The sequence below is a fragment of the Misgurnus anguillicaudatus genome, chromosome 12 (genome assembly GCF_027580225.2).
Source record: "Misgurnus anguillicaudatus chromosome 12, ASM2758022v2, whole genome shotgun sequence".
NCBI classification, from domain to species: domain Eukaryota; kingdom Metazoa; phylum Chordata; class Actinopteri; order Cypriniformes; family Cobitidae; genus Misgurnus; species Misgurnus anguillicaudatus.
The window spans coordinates 12926192-12931626 of record NC_073348.2 but is presented as its reverse complement, the minus strand read 5'-3'; positions in this window follow the sequence as shown (position 1 = coordinate 12931626).

The following is a 5435-nucleotide window of genomic DNA, read 5'->3' as shown; positions in this document are numbered from 1 at the left end:
CACTTAACTTGTCAAATGAATATGTTGTTGAAAACACCATGAGATCACTTACTGAATGTGCTTTTACATGGAGCCAAAACAAAAAAGTTGTTCAAATGAAGATGATTTAAATTGAATTTAGTCACATATTGTATAAAAAAGCAAAGCAGCTGACCACACAGTTCTAGGAGACCAAAACAACTGCAAAGAAAACTTTAAAATCTCATTGAAGGATCAAGCTACTTGCTTTGTTAAGATAAAAGAGAAATTGCATGCAAGAATCCTACCATAAAATTACTGGAGAACAAGGGAAGTGCAGATATGAGCAATGTAATTTTAACCAAGTCCACTGCCCCTACCAGGATTCGAACCTAAGGTCTTCCACATGGAAGCCAAGTGTTCTACCACTGCACCACAGAGGATGTGCTGTCTGGCAAGGCACAAACATAGAGTTGATGCTTGTAGAATCTGCCCAAACATGGTTTATCTCAAAGACAGGTTCAACAGCCATTCTTAAATCTGTGATTTTCTGAAACATTGCAGTAGCTGAGAATTGGACCTAGGATGTAGCTGGTTGTTACTTTGTTCAGTAACAAGGTTGTCAAAGCTCCCTGTGTGAAACTGGCATCTTGGTAATGGTCAATACAAGCAGGCTGGTCATTGGTTCAGTTAAGAGAATGTTAATACAGACTGTGCTGTTTTTTTTGGTTTCTGTGCTCAGGAGAGAATTCTACCAATGCATTAGGAGACCACAGCAACTGCACAGACATATAGAATCTCAACAGAGAATCAAACTAGATGCTTGTAAGAGCATTAGTAAGATTTTTGCTGTTTAATAGCAAGGAGCCTATAGAGAAAGGCATATTCATTTACTACTTTATAAGCCCCCCATCATTTACAAGACCACTTATGTACTTTACAGCTGGCCCTGAACTGAACAAGGGATCAACCTTGTTGCTCTGGTCTTGAAAAAGACATTGGGTTCCATGTGATCCATCAATGCTTCCTGAAAATTATGCTGCTAGATCTTCCACTTAACTTGTCAAACGAATATGTTGTTGAAAACACCATGAGATCACTTACTAAATGTGCTTTTACATGGAGCCAAAACAAAAAAGTTGTTCAAATGAAGATGATTTAAATTGAATTTAGTCACATATTGCATAAAAAAGCAAAGCAGCTGACCACACAGTTCTAGGAGACCAAAACAACTGCAAAGAAAACTTTAAAATCTCATTGAAGGATCAAGCTACTTGCTTTGTTAAGATAAAAGAGAAGTTGCATGCAAGAATCCTACCGTAAAATTACTGGAGAACAAGGGAAGTGCAGATATGAGCAATGTAATTTTAACCAAGTCCACTGCCCCTACCAGGATTCGAACCTAAGGTCTTCCGCATGGAAGCCAAGTGTTCTACCACTGCACCACAGAGGATGTGCTGTCTGGCAAGGCACAAACATAGAGGTGATGCTTGTAGAATCTGCCCAAACATGGTTTATCTCAAAGACAGGTTCAACAGCCATTCTTAAATCTGTGATTTTCTGAAACATTGCAGTAGCTGAGAATTGGACCTAGGATGTAGCTGGTTGTTACTTTGTTCAGTAACAAGGTTGTCAAAGCTCCCTGTGTGAAACTGGCATCTTGGTAATGGTCAATACAAGCAGGCTGGTCATTGGTTCAGTTAAGAGAATGTTAATACAGACTGTGCTGTTTTTTTGGTTTCTGTGCTCAGGAGAGAATTCTACCAATGCATTAGGAGACCACAGCAACTGCACAGACATATAGAATCTCAACAGAGAATCAAACTAGATGCTTGTAAGAGCATTAGTAAGATTTTTGCTGTTTAATAGCAAGGAGCCTGTAGAGAAAGGCAGATTCATTTACTACTTTATAAGCCCCCATCATTTACAAGACCACTTAAGTACTTTACAGCGGGCCCTGAACTGAACAAGGGATCAACCTTGTTGCTCTGGTCTTGAACAAGACATTGGTTTCCATGTGATCCATCAATGCTTCCTGAAAATTATGCTGCTAGATCTTCCACTTAACTTGTCAAACGAATATGTTGTTGAAAACACCATGAGATCACTTACTGAATGTGCTTTTACATGGAGCCAAAACAAAAAAGTTGTTCAAATGAAGATGATTTAAATTGAATTTAGTCACATATTGCATAAAAAAGCAAAGCAGCTGACCACACAGTTCTAGGAGACCAAAACAACTGCAAAGAAAACTTTAAAATCTCATTGAAGGATCAAGCTACTTGCTTTGTTAAGATAAAAGAGAAATTGCATGCAAGAAACTTACCATAAAATAACTGGAGAACAAGGGAAGTGCAGATATGAGCAATGTAATTTTAACCAAGTCCACTGCCCCTAGCAGGTTTCGAAACTAAGGTCTTCCACATGGAAGCCAAGTGTTCTACCACTGCACCACAGAGGATGTGCTGTCTGGCAAGGCACAAACATAGAGTTGATGCTTGTAGAATCTGCCCAAACATGGTTTTTCTCAAAGACAGGTTCAACAGCCATTCTTAAATCTGTGATTTACTGAAACATTGCAGTAGCTGAGAATTGACTCTAGGATGTAGCTGGTTGTTACTTTGTTCAGTAACAAGGTTGTCAAAGCTCCCTGTGTGAAACTGGCATCTTGGTAATGGTCAATACAAGCAGGCTGGTCAATGGTTCAGTTAAGAGAATGTTAATACAGACTGTGCTGTTTTGTGGTTTCTGTGCTCAGGAGAGAATTCTACCAATGCATTAGGAGACCACAGCAACTGCACAGACATATAGAGTCTCAACAGAGAATCAAACTAGATGCTTGTAAGAGCATTAGTAAGATTTTTGCTGTTTAATAGCAAGGAGCCTATAGAGAAAGGCAGATTCATTTACTACTTTATAAGCCCCCCATCATTTACAAGACCACTTAAGTACTTTACAGCTGGCCCTGAACTGAACAAGGGATCAACCTTGTTGCTCTGGTCTTGAACAAGACATTGGTTTCCATGTGATCCATCAATGCTTCCTGAAAATTATGCTGCTAGATCTTCCACTTAACTTGTCAAACGAATATGTTGTTGAAAACACCATGAGATCACTTACTGAATGTGCTTTTACATGGAGACAAAACAAAAAAGTTGTTCAAATGAAGATGATTTAAATTGAATTTAGTCACATATTGCATAAAAAAGCAAAGCAGCTGACCACACAGTTCTAGGAGACCAAAACAACTGCAAAGAAAACTTTAAAATCTCATTAAAGGATCAAGCTACTTGCTTTGTTAAGATAAAAGAGAAATTGCATGCAAGAAACTTACCATAAAATTACTGGAGAACAAGGGAAGTGCAGATATGAGCAATGTAATTTTAAACAAGTCCACTGCCCCTACCAGGATTCGAACCTAAGGTCTTCCGCATGGAAGCCAAGTGTTCTACCACTGCACCACAGAGGATGTGCTGTCTGGCAAGGCACAAACATAGAGGTGATGCTTGTAGAATCTGCCCAAACATGGTTTCTCTCAAAGACAGGTTCAACAGCCATTCTTAAATCTGTGATTTACTGAAACATTGCAGTAGCTGAGAATTGACTTTAGGATGTAGCTGGTTGTTACTTTGTTCAGTAACAAGGTTGTCAAAGCTCCCTGTGTGAAACTGGCATCTTGGTAATGGTCAATACAAGCAGGCTGGTCATTGGTTCAGTTAAGAGAATGTTAATACAGACTGTGCTGTTTTTGTGGTTTCTGTGCTCAGGAGAGAATTCTACCAATGCATTAGGAGACCACAGCAACTGCACAGACATATAGAATCTCAACAGAGAATCAAACTAGATGCTTGTAAGAGCATTAGTAAGATTTTTGCTGTTTAATAGCAAGGAGCCTATAGAGAAAGGCAGATTCATTTACTACTTTATAAGCCCCCCATCATTTACAAGACCACTTAAGTACTTTACAGCTGGCCCTGAACTGAACAAGGGATCAACCTTGTTGCTCTGGTCTTGAACAAGACATTGGTTTCCATGTGATCCATCAATGCTTCCTGAAAATTATGCTGCTAGATCTTCCACTTAACTTGTCAAACGAATATGTTGTTGAAAACACCATGAGATCACTTACTGAATGTGCTTTTACATGGAGCCAAAACAAAAAAGTTGTTCAAATGAAGATGATTTAAATTGAATTTAGTCACATTTTGCATAAAAAAGCAAAGCAGCTGACCACACAGTTCTAGGAGACCAAAACAACTGCAAAGAAAACTTTAAAATCTCATTGAAGGATCAAGCTACTTGCTTTGTTAAGATAAAAGAGAAATTGCATGCAAGAATCCTACCGTAAACTTACTGGAGAACAAGGGAAGTGCAGATATGAGCAATGTAATTTTAACCACGTTCACTGCCCCTACCAGGATTCGAACCTAAAGTCTTCCACATGGAAGCCAAGTGTTCTACGACTGCACCACAGAGGATGTGCTGTCTGGCAAGGCACAAACATAGAGTTGATGCTTGTAGAATCTGCCCAAACATGGTTTATCTCAAAGACAGGTTCAACAGCCATTCTTAAATCTGTGATTTTCTGAAACATTGCAGTAGCTGAGAATTGGACCTAGGATGTAGCTGGTTGTTACTTTGTTCAGTAACAAGGTTGTCAAAGCTCCCTGTGTGAAACTGGCATCTTGGTAATGGTCAATACAAGCAGGCTGGTCATTGGTTCAGTTAAGAGAATGTTAATACAGACTGTGCTGTTTTTTTGGTTTCTGTGCTCAGGAGAGAATTCTACCAATGCATTAGGAGACCACAGCAACTGCACAGACTTATAGAATCTCAACAGAGAATCAAACTAGATGCTTGTAAGAGCATTAGTAAGATTTTTGCTGTTTAATAGCAAGGAGCCTATAGAGAAAGGCAGATTCATTTACTACTTTATAAGCCCCCCATCATTTACAAGACCACTTAAGTACTTTACAGCTGGCCCTGAACTGAACAAGGGATCAACCTTGTTGCTCTGGTCTTGAACAAGACATTGGTTTCCATGTGATCCATCAATGCTTCCTGAAAATTATGCTGCTAGATCTTCCACTTAACTTGTCAAACGAATATGTTGTTGAAAACACCATGAGATCACTTACTGAATGTGCTTTTACATGGAGCCAAAACAAAAAAGTTGTTCAAATGAAGATGATTTAAATTGAATTTAGTCACATATTGCATAAAAAAGCAAAGCAGCTGACCACACAGTTCTAGGAGACCAAAACAACTGCAAAGAAAACTTTAAAATCTCATTGAAGGATCAAGCTACTTGCTTTGTTAAGATAAAAGAGAAATTGCATGCAAGAAACTTACCATAAAATAACTGGAGAACAAGGGAAGTGCAGATATGAGCAATGTAATTTTAACCAAGTCCACTGCCCCTAGCAGGTTTCGAACCTAAGGTCTTCCACATGGAAGCCAAGTGTTCTACCACTGCA